General features: G+C 35.9%; 1 protein-coding gene across 1 annotated transcript in view; it reads left to right on the plus strand.

Annotated features, from left to right (window-relative positions):
- Positions 1 to 14,345, plus strand: part of shakB (Innexin family member shaking B) — a 168,615-nt gene that overhangs the window by 24,735 nt on the left and 129,535 nt on the right. The window lies entirely within an intron of this gene.

Consider the following 14,345-nt stretch of genomic DNA (forward strand, 5'->3'; position numbering starts at 1 on the left):
TACCGTTGATTACTAACGTAGAGTCAACTTTCGTAATCAAATGAAATGAAATCTCTAAGTTTAACGTCCCACGGTTATGCTGGTTGGGCTAAAGGAGACGGTGATAATGAGACATGAGTAAAATGGTGGAAAGAAGAAAGTGGAAGGAAAAAGGAGAACCCCGGGAAAACCCACAAGCGCGATGTTTGTCCACCACAAAGTCCACACGGCACGAGGTGGGATCGAACCAGGGACCCCAAGCTCCGGAGGTGAACGCTCTATCACTGAGCCACCGCGCCCCGTTTCGTAATCAAGTATATCAGGACAAATACCGTTGATTACTAGCGTAGAGTTAATTTTCGTAATAAAGTTTATCAGGACGAATACCGTTGATTACTAGCGTAGAGTCAACTTTCGTAATCAATTATAACAGGACAAATACCGTTGATTACTAGCGTAGAGTCAACTTTCGTAATTAAGTATAATAGAACGAATACCGTTGATTTGATCGGTATTTCTGGGTGCAAAGCGGTATTATCAAACATTTGCTTGAGTCATGTTCTAGCAATGTGCTAAAAAAGGAGCATGATAGGCTCAGGCGCTTACGCCTGATGCATCGTAACATTCATTTTTACTTCTGTCGAATATGCAATAGATAGGGTCACAAACACAAACAAACTGGACCCTTATAGGGTCAAGTTGCGGGTTTGCCCGTGATTTGTAAACGGTTTCGTATTACTCATGACAAGAGCTTTCAGACGATATGTATGTAGGTTTTATCCAGGTACTTGGTCCGGGTATGGAATCATCCTTAGTATGTAATGAGGGTCATACGAAAGTCTTGTAGAACATATTATGCAGCATATTATGTAAAAAAGAAATCTATAGATGATCTATTTGTTAAGTTACAGAGGGGTGGGGATAAGCGTTAAACTCAGTCCCTTGTTATCGATTGATTATATACTAAAGTAGTTGAGATCATTGGGAAATCTCGCAAAAATACATCTCGCTTCCAAAAAAATGGGAATGCTTTTTTTAAACGAAAATAATCTTGGAGCACATTTTTCTCAGGTGGAGGGAGGCAAATCCTCCCCTTTATTTTTCAGTAATTTAACCTCATGGAATGAGGAGATCATACGGAACCTTCAAACGAAATAAACCTTACGCTACTAGAAAATCAAATTGACAATTAAATTTCTTCTTTAAATTTTGTATGTATTTCTACTGGCTAGGCGGGGAGGGTTATGAGTTGAGTTCATTTTGAGTTTAACGTCCCTTTCGGCAGGGAAGCTATATGAGACATGGACCTACTGATTATTAACGTGGAATCCGAACCACATGAGCTCCCGTCTTGAATCGATCCCGGATCTTCCACGCGAAAGGCGCGTACGCTAACCTCTTAGCCAAGAAAGGACCTCGTGGCTAGAGGGGATGTTTACCCTTTCGTTCCTGAAAAACCTAAACTCTAAGCGGTTGGAAAAAGTTAAAATGAAATCAAATCTTTTAAATGAAAAAAATGAAATTTTTGAGTTTTACGTCCCACGGTTATGCCGGTTAGGCTAAAGGAGACGGTGATGATAAGAGATGAATGAAAATGGTGGAATGAAAAAAGTGGGAAGAAACGGGAGAACCCCGAGAAAACCCACGCGCACGGTGTTTGTCCACCAGAAAGTTCACTTGGCGGGAGCAGGGTTTGAACTCGGGACCCCAAACACCAGAGGTGAACGCTCTACACTGACCCACCGCGGCCCCATCAATTCTTTGAGTTTAACGTCTCACGATTATCCCTGTCAGGCTAAGGGAGACAATGATTAAAGCAAATGAATGATGTTGAAAAAAAGTGGTGGAATGAGAACGTGCAAGGAAACGAGAATACCCCGAGAAAAATCACAAGCACTATGTAGTCCTCAACAAACTTACTCAGCCGGGGATCGAACCAGGGGCCACATGTACCAAAGGTAAGTGCCCTGCCACTAAGCCACCGTGCCCGTACTGGAAGAATTTAAGAACCTGAAAGAAAACGTATGCCGTATTGTATCAAAATTAAATTATTTTAGTGAAAGTTACCGAGGAAAATTATTTTCTCATTATATTTAATACATATCAAAACTTCGAATTTACCTCTTTTAGCTGCTATTCCGTGTCTGATTTGAACCGTAACCAATAACGCAAGTCTGTATTTCAAATGAAAACATACGCCATGATTTTTACAGAATTCGAATAAATTTGTTTTCACATAATCTATAATTGAAAAGTACATTTTGTATGTGCATGTCCAAAAATTGTTAAATTTTCGTCCTGTTTCCAGGTTGTTTTGCAACGACGCACACTTCGCTCAAAATGTCCCTCTATCTTGCGTCTAGTTGCGATATCGACTTCCTGCCAAAACATTCCGCGTTTAGTGCTACCAACGCTTAATTTTCATCAATTAGGACCCAGGGTTACATGGAAGCATAGGGAGGGACACTGTGGCTCAGTGGTACACTGCTTACCTTTGATGGGTGGGGTTCCTGATTCGAACTCTGACCAAGTAAGTTTCTATTGGACAATACCGTGTCCGTGAATTTTCTTGGTGGACTCCCATTTCCTCCCACATTTGCATTTCACTAATTATTCCATTATCATTCACTTGCCTTAATCATCCGTCTCCCCTTGCATAACAAGCATAATCGTGGGACGTTAAACTCAAAGATATAGCCAAGCATGTATGGGAATCCCTCATGTCATGCGGGGATTCTCATCCTCTTTTGATGCCCTTATGTCCCTTATAAAATCTTCATAACATATAATTCCTGCTTTTAACATCCCATAACACAAAAACTCAATACTTTCCTCAACTTGGACAACATGTACTGCAGTTTATTCATCAACATGACAGACTAAACATAACTGCTTAACCTTCTAAGGTTCTATTACAATATAATTCACACACTTACTACCTTGTAATTTTATTCCAATAGTTGCTCCTCAGGTTTTCGCAGGTACTTACTTTACGGAGCCTGGGAGCTGTAAAAATTCCCGCGGGAAACCCAGATTCTATGTCTGGTACGAGTTCATGAAGTTCGAATTCCACTTTAAGCTCGGTCCACGTCTCAAATATTCTCAATACTGAAAAAGTAGACTACATTAAGCTGTAACTCAACGAACCAATCAACTACAGAGACTGGATGAATCCCGGGCAGCATTTGGATGAAGGTGGAACAAGAAGTAATTTCTTCCGCCACCAGTCATCAACCCGGGACTATTCGGTGCGGCAGATGCCTTAACGGCTACGCCACTGCGGAGAGATAAGACTGCAATACATTGCAACGGTACAAGGTCGAATATATAGCTGAACTATCATTGATTCTGTCTGTCGTGTTTCTTATCATTGTATTGCAACAGGTAGAAAAATCTTCCAGGTATTCAATGACCCCCTACAGTCCATGTGGCAGTACAAAATTTGATTGGCTGATTGCAACTTTGATACGATAAACCAATCGTAGTACTGTATGTAGCGTTAAGAGATAAGTAAGCATGCCTGGGTAGATTAATAACATTGGGAGCGCTGCTTACTTTATGATTTATGATTCGAAAAACAACCATATGAGTCGAGTTCTATTTACCGGGCGTGGCTTATTTGTTATTGAATCAGTAAAAGCCATGGGAAAAGGAAAATATAAACCTACAATTATACAGTGTTTTTTTTTTTTCTACATTTATTTTCTAGCACTGTTTCATTTCCCAAGTCTGAAAACAAATTGATTTACGTATCCTGACGTCAACATCTCCACCTGCCTCCTATTTATCATAACATAACCAGATCGTATAAGAGAATACGAAGCCACGTCTTCGCCATATTACCATGTTTTCTCCAGTAATTTTCCTATGACATATATTTTTTACACGATGTTAGTTTGTTTTATATAATTACAAAAAAAATTAAGTATATACATGTATAATATAAGAAATAAACACAAAAGATTTAGTAACAATGTTACTTTTTTAAAATTCAGTTTTAATATTTTTTTTAAAGATATCGATGCATAAGTTATATGAGGAACGACTTATATCTTGACGGGAATCGATTGACATGTGGATCGATGTTGTTGCTCACAGTCTACTAGCTAGAGAGCGTGTCTCCGGTCGACGATGTCCGGGATTCGATTCCATCGAACTTACTGCATTGTTCAGAAACGATTTTTAATGTATCTCCTATATGTTAACAAAGGACGTAAGTGCCAACCAATAAGCAATCAATCGAAACGAAGATCAATCACGTGAATCATATTAATCATATGAATATAAAGCACACTTTCCAACTTCTTGGGTAAAATAATAATAAAAAAAATGCAATTTTACGTTTCACTCACTTTTGCCCTGTAGGCTAAAGAAGAAGACGAATAATTAGTAAAAGTGCATGATTACAATGGAGTTGATAAAATCTGGGAGAAAAAGGGAAAAGCTTCGAAACAAACTCACATTGTCTGAAGTCGATCCAGGGGTTCTTCCTACCAAAAGCGGACGATCCTCCACTGAGGCGGACTTCGCTGTTTTTTTTTGTCCCAAATGATATAATACCCTTCGATGCAACATATATATCTTTTTCAGTGTCTGAAAGTGATGGCAACATTGTCAAAACATTTAAAATAAAAAACTTGTTTTTTCACCGTTTTTGAACATTTTAGGACCCTCAGTGTCAAAATTTTGAATCCAACTTAATATTTAAAAAGAGTACTTTAAAACTCCTTGTGGCATATTTTTGGATACCAAACCTTGTTTCGTAATTTCCCCCCACGTTTGTCTGTTATTTATGGTAATACTTCTTTTACAAAAGATCAATTTGAAATATATTTTATACACAATTGCAGTTGTGTTTTTCCAATACGCAATTTTCGATGCAATTGAATCTTGCAACTTCAAGAATCACAAAATTAAAGTTTTAATGTACAAAAATACAGTTTAAGAGTTCAAAAACAGAAAGAAAAACACATTTAATTTAAGAGAAAAACAAGATAAAACGATATTTAGAATATAGTTACATGAATGTATTTTAATTTTATATACATATAACATGTTATATTTGAGTAAACTTATCTATTATACATATTGATTTATTTTAACATACACAGCAATAAGGTACACAGAAATATTCTCTGATAATGAGAGCAAATAAAAAACCAAACACCATATAAATTGTGATAATTCATTCAATCTGCGTCACTGTGTTCGTGGATTGGAATATTCTCAACTTTAGAGCCTATTTTAAATAAATTAGTGACGAAAGAATAAGGAATATCGTAAACCCTGGAAAAGAAATGTTCGAAGTTTTGGCTTATTCTAGAATCCTAAAATGGTCAAAAAACTATGAAAATAGTTTTTTGTTTTATTTTTTACAATGTTGCTATCACTTTCAGACCCTGAAAAAAATATAAATTGTACCTAAGGGTATTACAACATTTTGAACAAAAAATCAGCGACGTGTCTCTCTCAATTTTTTTTACATTTTTTTTTTAAAAAAAAATCAACACACAAAAAACCAAGGAAACAAGCATCGATTTTTTGGGAAAAAAGTTACATTTACACCCACATAATATCTACAATCTATAAAACTTTCAATCTATTTGGACCACCCCTACCAGAATTACAAAAATATTTAGTTTTGAACATGTACGATAGAATAATTCAGTAAGGGGTTGGGGTAGGGGATCGAAACTTTTTTGGTTGGTTTTAGGTCAAAACTAACATTTTGTGTCAATACCCACCCAATTTGGATCAAGGGCCGATTTCACTATCTTACTAGAAAAGGCCGTTTAAACATTTTCTGTTTAAGTGCTTGTGTAGCAACCCTATTCTTAGTGTCAACTATTTTCAACACCCATTGCCCTTATGTTGTATTATAAATAACCATAGACTTCTATGTCAGACAGAAAGAAATCAGATGCAATACCCAGACAGATGGAGGCGTATGGTATTTACCGGAAATTCCGCTAGGATAAGCAACACTTCAAAATATACTGTATATATTGCATCACCAATAGCACAAAGCAAGAGAGTAAAAAAAAAAAAAAAAAAAAATCCAGAACTATTACAACATCTTAGTTAAGTATTGCGCTCACATCCATCACGGAATTCACTTGAGAGAATTCACTTGAGACTATCTTGTGCGGGGTGTGCTCAGAAAATAATCTCTGCCCGCAGTTTCAGGGTTCCTTTATCTTAATTCAAAAAATGTCAAGTGTACCAATGTACCAAATAAGCAAGGATACCGATTATCTTGTCTCTGTACTCGATACATGCATAGTACGTCTGATGTAAAAATAGGCACCTTCCAAAGAGACAATTTATATAGGACAGCCAAATTAGCCTTTGTAATTTCTCACTCTTCATATATATATATATATATATATATATATATATATATATATATATATATATATATATATATATATATATATATATATGAAGTGTGTGTGTGAAGTGCTTTGATATTTATATGTATATTCCAATAGGCCACGTGCTGGTTACTGATTCACACGTAAGAGAGACAAAAACACACAGACCAACACATGCTCATGTCACACATACAGACACACACAGACACACACACACACACACCACATATACTGTATCTTTTTATTGCTTGGCACCTGCACCAGTCGCCACGGTGCACGAAGAAGATTCATCCTCAATCATGACGTCATTATGTGATCTATTTTTTTTTTCTTCAAGTCGTTTATCGTGGAAAAGAATTCTCTTTCGCTTCCGACATTACTCTATAGACATACATAAATGTTGTATATTAGTCAGAATACTCTAATATTGAAATCGGAGCTTGAAGTTTCGACTATTCAAGATTCGCCTAATATCTCCTAGCTATGCAAACGTCAATCAAAGCGATGACACAGAGTTAGTTTTCTTATTAGGCGAAAGTTGAACTCTTCTAAAAAAAAAAAAAATGCTTTAGCTCGCATATGTTAGTAGTCCTGCACTTCACTAATAGTTAACATTTCCTCTTGAAACTATTTTTGTGCTCTTATTAAATAGTCCAGTATTTACGGGGGAAAAATTGACAAACTCATCAAAAATTAGTAACTTAATGAAACTTGCAGGATAATTTCCTTTCATCAAGTATAGTAATATCCTAAAAGTCCTTGAATATTCTTTTTGAGCTTTATCCAATATGGCTACTATATCCAATTTGGCCGCTACTGTCTGTACAAGATCATATTTTCCTTGATTTCTTAACTTAGGTTCAATTCTAGTTTTGGAACTTTTAACAAAATATTTTTGATTCCCAAAATGTGATTTCTTTACAATTAATGCACATGTCTGAGCAAAATAATCTCGAACATGAACAGTTGAACTAAGTACATAAGAGCTTTACATTTGCAATACACCAGAAAAGAGTTTGACACTGGTATGTCCAAACAAGTAATTGGGTAGCATTCTTCATTTTCTCCTCTGATCCACAATTAATTGCTGGAATATCTTCCCCCAGTCGAGTTTGCTTTTGATACTACACCTTCAATACGTGTCGTCCGTTCGCATTTGCTCTTATGCGTAAAAGTGAGGGATGAGTGACTGGTGTGAAATAAGTCTTCTGTATGTGAATGCGTCACAATCATGCGATACATAAAAGTGTAATTTGAAATGAAATGAAATTTTTGAGTTTTACGTCCTACGGTTATGCCGGTTAGGCTAAAGGAGACGGTGATGATGAGTAATGAATGAAATGGTGGAATGAATAAAGTGGGAGGAAACGGGAGAACCCCGAAAAAACCCACGCACACAGTGTTTGTCCACCACAAAGTTCACTTGACGGGGATCGAACCCGGGATCCCAAGCACCAGAGGTGAACGCTCTACCACTGAGCCACCGCGGCCCCAAAAGTGTAATTGGAAATGTTATCCCATTTTTACTAGTTCTTCAGAATTCGAAGTTGATATGTAGAATAAACTCACAACCTGTTGCAATAACTCTATCTTTTGGGTAGTTTCTGCTAGTTTTCTTTCCTTTCTGAAACAAAGTCGTGTTGCTTCATGAAAATTAATGAAAAAACACTATTACATCATCCGAGTTTCCTCCTGTATTTTCTGAATTTAAACATTTTGGCTGGTTGATGAAATAATTTCCTTCTTTATGAAAGAGTTAAAAAAAATAAATAAAAGATATGCTTGAAGGAAACTGATACAAAATTAAGCGACACAAGGCTATTTTAGCATTTGTAACTATGTATTTACCTAACCTACAGAGATGTATTATATATGAAATGAAAGAAATTAAATTTAAAAAATATATATTAACTAATTAAAGTTAGAAACTACAAACTTTTGTGTCATTGCTTGTCAGTACTACCAACATAATTTCGCATTGGGCAAATCTTGAAAGGCGAATCTTGACTTCAAGATTCGCCTACACTTTCTCTTGATTTAACATCTGTAAATTCCATTGCCTGAGGTTATTAGGCGAATCTTGAAAAGGCGAAAGTTGAAGTCACCTATTGAAATACACCAGAATAGGCTGGGATATAATATGCGAATTTTAACTTAAATTTGTAAGCAGAAAATAGAACTACTGAAGTGGTTCAATACCATTCAATGTGAATGTTTACACTTCCTTATGACTACACGCAGGACACAACAATATCTTGCAGCATATGTAACATTCTGTTTATTAGATGGGGATAGTTACGTTATTTACTAAGTGAGATATGGCGCGTTCAGTGTACACCGGAATAAAATATTTCAGTTTAACGTCCCACGATTATGCCTTTTAGGCTAAGGAAAACAATGATTAAGGCAAGTGAATGATGGTAAAAGAATTGGTGGAATGATAATGTGGGAGAAAAGGGGAGAACCCCAAGAAAATCAACGGATACAATGATGTCCTTAGCCGGGGAGCGAACCAGGGACCCCAGTAACCAGAGATAAGCTCTCAACTATTGAGACCCTGTGCTCCTGTCTTATGCTAGCTCGTATTCTTGTATTAGAACAGGAAGAGGTACAAACCTACTACTATTTCCGGTTTCAGTATTTGTCAGTGGTTCACAACCTTTTTAGACTAACGACACACATGTCTGATATTTTTATTATAAATAATAATAATAATAATAATAATAATAATAATAATAATAATAATAATAATAATAATAATAATAATAATAATAACTATTATAATAATTAAACCAATTAGTTTTTATAATGATTTTATATAGTACTAAGCATTATTGCTACCGCTGGAGGTGTTGATTGCTATAGTCTGTCTCAATTTTAACTAATTATTATTAAATTCTTCATGATTTTTTAAATTTTTAAAATTTCGCGACACACCTTAGGGGACTATGTGACACACCAGTGTATCGCGACACATCGGTTGAGAACCACTCCTGTAGACAGTAAAAGAAAGTACTAGATAGCGAGAACAGTTTTCATTATTGAGTTGCTTGTTCCCTCTATGCCTTCGCCAATGCTCCAGTGTTTTTTGAAAATTTCGCTTTTAAGGAATGTAATGAGGGAGCAAGAAAAATATATTTATTTTAATTTTCTGCATAGAATAACCGCTACCTGGTCCAAAAATGCATTTTTGAACAGAGTTAGTACTTCAGTTGAAATAAGTTTTGTCCGTTGATATAAACATTGATATAAACACGCGTCGTAAACAGGGAAAGGGGGTTCTAATTTATTGTATAAACCTATTATTTCAATACAACGCCGAGTGTTTCAGATAGTTTGTATTTAAAGAGTGCATGAGGAGAAATAAATATCCACATATACTGCATAGTGGCGTATTTAGGATTTTGTTTCGGGGGGAGGGGGCTATGCACAATACTTGGAAGCAGGGAGCATTGCCCACCTGAGTATCAGAATTAAATATATTTTAATCGATTGCCTACTAATATAGTAGGAAAAAAACGTAAAACTCGTATGTCGGTGGGGGATCTTGCCCCCCGCCCCAGACAAATCTGAAATGACGCTCCTCCAAACACTCGTTGAATACTTCTAATCTCATTTCAACTTAACTGATTTCATTTTTTTTTAAAATGGAAATATTCAGTTTTATCTGCACTGAGAAAAAAAATGTAGGTGGCGTACTTAAAAAGGTAGGTTACATGCGTAATTCCTGTAGTTTTTGGACTTAACGTACAGCAAACGTATAACTGAAAACGCATGTTCTATAATACTTTCCGTTTAAGTGTTCCATTTATACGTACTTTCCGTATGAAACAATATAGGCACTCAGGACCTCACATACAAATGGATGTATATAACATACAGCAGAAGAATGTAACAAAAAGTATATGCATATGATAATACGGAAAACTGTTAGATGTTAGACATCCTGCAACGGCGTGATGTAACATCTAAGGGTAGTGCGTATGTAGCATATGAATAACGTATACTCCATACTGATTTCTGTAGTAAGCAAGAGGATTCCGTATATTTGTACAATATACCGCTGTCCAGAGAACGGATTTTTCTCAGTATGTGTACGTTTTTACCTGAAAGAAAATGTTGAGACAAGTTGAAGCTGAAATATACTGATTGTAGGTTTAATGGTAAGATTTGCAGACTGATGAATCTTATGTTATATGATACAAAAATTTAGCAGTGAATCTATCCTTTTGTTTTATCCATAGAAAAAAAAGGAAGCATCCTCTTGACCTAGTTAATTTCCCTCCCACCATCTTTTGATTTTTTTTTAAATTCAAACTTTTACCTTTCTTTATAACTAAACGATGTAAATATTCCTTTCCTACAATAACTAAAGTCCCGTTATGTTGATATCCGTACAAGTTAGTGTGCAACACTAGTGTGCCGTATCAGCTCCTCTTAGTTTTGGTGTTACTAGACGACGGCTGACTTGAATCACAACTAACAACGGTCGAAAATATGATAGGAGGAAAAACGGAAGAAAGTAACAACTAAGAAAAAGAAACAGAAGAGTAGAATGGGCGAAAGAAAGAAAGAAAAAAAAGAAGAACTAAGTTCTTCCTTGGAATGAAATTTGACAGATACCGTATTATTTCTGAACAAAGAGCATAACAAAATAGAAAGTCAATGAAATTCTTAGAAATGTAAGAATGATTATTGTTGTACGTGGAATTCGAAGAACTAACAAATTTATTTCGGAGGGGGGGGCTTATGCCCGATAGTCCCCCTAAATACGCCATATATACTCCGTGATAAAGTGACTGGGAAAAGACATTACTGATGCTTAGGAGACGGCAGGAATAATGCAACACCTTCAGTTTGAGAAGGAAATCATATCGATTTATTCGAAGAAACAAACAGGGAGCGACTGTTGCTTACGTGGAAACAAACAAAACAAATCCTTTTTTGGTTTGAAGAAAGCAGAAGCTTGCTCACGGGAGTTAGTATTACGAAATTAACCCTTGTCATCTGAGTCGAAATTATCAAGCAATACCAGACACGAATAAAGACACCGAGGCAAATAGGAAATACAAACATTATAAGCCGCTTTCCCACCTTCCTTTCTGTTTACAAGATGACGAAATAATACGTAATATTAACTTCCTGGTGGGAGAGAGACCTAGTGAAGTAACAAAACACCCGTTGTACCTTTCTTGATAGCAGTGGTATTACAGTTCCGGAAACACGTTTACTGAAATTCCACTTTTACGTCTTCTAACTGAAGTTTACAGAATTAAGATGTCAAGAACAGAAAGAACGGTGTCTGACCTAGTTGGTTCTACGTCCTGTAATGCTTACTAAAATGTACACTCATGTCCAAAATTATTGTCACATGTCTATAAATATGTTGTTATATGAATATAATTTGATAGTGAATTCGACCGATATTTCTTATGTGTATAATCGGCAAAGACACGTACATGGCAAATTTCATGACAAAAGAGCAGTAAATAAGAACAATAAAACGAAAATAAAACTTTTATGACCATTTAGCAACATTTTATTTTACTCATTATAATTTTCCTGTTTATTATTCTTTTCCTATGAAGTTTACCACAAACATACATTTCCCAATTATACACATAGTAACAGTATTAAAATACCCTGCAAAATCATTATCAAATTATATTACTAGAAGACAGTTATAGATATGCGAGACAATCATTTTGGACATGAGTGTACATACTTCAAAACGTTTAATCTTCAGCAATTCTAAAGGATCTGAAATGAAACTAAAGACAGTTATCAATCGTAGCTGTGACAAACAAAACCGTTACCACGCGTAATGATATCTATATACAGGATGTTTCAAAACAACACTGACAACGTTTGGGAGGTGATTCTTGACACCAAGATAAGACAAAAAAGTATAGATCAACCTAAGTGTACAAATGCTTCCTTTCGGAGTTATAGGCTACCGAGAACATAAGAAAATGAACTTTAAAGCTCCATAGCTCCAAAACTATGGGACCTACCGTAGTCGGGTCAAGATTTCACTTAGAAACTAATATATGTGCTATCCAAATATCTAAGTTTCAGAATCCTGCGGTATCTCCGCAACAATTTTTATAGAGGTACTTGATTAGTACTCCAAATTATATGCCCGTAGCCAACCTCCCTCTATAAAAATTGTTGTGTGTGTAGTGTACCTTAGGATTCTGAAACATGTATTTTTGGATAGGACACATATTAGTTCCTACGTGAAGTGTTGACCCGACTACGGTAGGTCGCAAAGTTTTGGAGCTATGGACCTTTCAAGTTCATTTTCTCATGTTTTTGGCATCCTCTAACTCCGAAAGGAAGCATTTTGCACCCAGATTGGTGTATACTTCTCGTCTTATCTTGGTGTCAGGAATCACCTCCCAAACGTTGTCGGTGTTGTTTTGAAACATCCTGTATATAAAAATGAATGCCACCATGTTTGTGACGTAAGAACTCTTGAACCACCCAACAGATCTTGATCAAATTGTCAACATAGATGAAGTTAGGGCCTGGGAGTGTTTTCATTATTTTACTTTAACGGTGCAACTTAGAGGAGGGGCATATTTGAAATTGCTTGAAAATAACCGCTATTAGTGTCGAATCCACAATTTCCGGTGTCACTGAGATGAACAGTGATACTTTCGATGCCATTTAAACCCAAATTCAGCCTCGCAAATTGGGGGAGGGGGGAGAGATATAAAATGATCGAAAGTGACCGATATTAGTGTGGAATCCATAGTTTTTGGGGTCGCTGAGATGAACAGTGACACTTCCGATGCTGTTTAAATCCAAATTCACTCCCTGTATGTCCGAAATGAAACGTATTCTCTGCGTGGAAGAACAGTATTCTACTTGTATTTTATTAATGTGAAGACCCAACACCAATAAACAACTGTTGTGAAGCTTCGATCAATATTTGAGAACATTCTACTTTCAAAATATGTTCAATTTTTTGAACACTAATTTCAGTGGCGTATTTAGGGGGGGCTTCCGGGCTTAATCTTACCCGAAATCTTATTTACTATAGTAAAGTACTTGAAATATCTTGCAGAATTTTCACATTTTCAAGCAAAGGTCCCCCGAAACAAAATCATAAATACACCACTGACTAATTTGCATAATTCTACATTATCATTTAAACATTTAACAAAAGAAATGTCCAAAGACGAGACGTACATACAGTATGCTGATCGGTAAATCTCACTCAAGTACACAAAACAATATAAATAAGCGTAAATTCTCATGTGAAATATAGGAAAAAATAAACTAAAAAAGAGACATGCAAAGATTATAATAACCATCTCGTGTGTGGAAATTTTGTCTATGCTTGTGAGAGTTTTTGTTTAAATTTCTGATGACATTTTGCTTATTTGGGGATTATGGGAACATTGTTACGTTGAGGCTTTAAAATATAGGGTTCTATGACCATTTTTTGCAGGTATAGTTCTATTAAAAAAAAAAAAAATTCTGAGAAGTTTTGAAATTTTCTGGTTATGGTTCATTGAGTAAGATTTTAGCGTCTCTTTCATGCCGACGCTATTTATAAGACGCAGACCTACTGCTTAACGTGGCGTATTGAACCGTATGAAGTCCTACCGGGAATCGAACCCGGGTCTTCTGCGTCGATTTGACATTTTCTGTATGAGTGTGTCATGGATATATGGGTTATGACTGTTGTGTATGTGTATGTGTGAGTGGGGAAGAGAAAGGGGTTGTTCATTAGTGTAGGAATTATGACCAATTCTGTGGGCATTTCGATATTTTCTGTGTGTTGAAGTTGTACCCTGTACCCATTTCTTCTAATATGTATCATTTTGTTAAGTAATATTATGTTGGGAGATATTTTCGTTACTCGTTGTAGCGAACTCACTTCTTTAATAATTAAATAGCTTTTCTTTATTGAACACCCGTCGCAATTATTCTTAATTTGGCGAATACTACATGCATCTAGCTTTCTAATAATATCGTATA

This window comes from Thermobia domestica, chromosome 7 (genome assembly GCF_964235325.1).
Source record: "Thermobia domestica chromosome 7, izTheDome1.hap1.1, whole genome shotgun sequence".
Classification (NCBI taxonomy): domain Eukaryota; kingdom Metazoa; phylum Arthropoda; class Insecta; order Zygentoma; family Lepismatidae; genus Thermobia; species Thermobia domestica.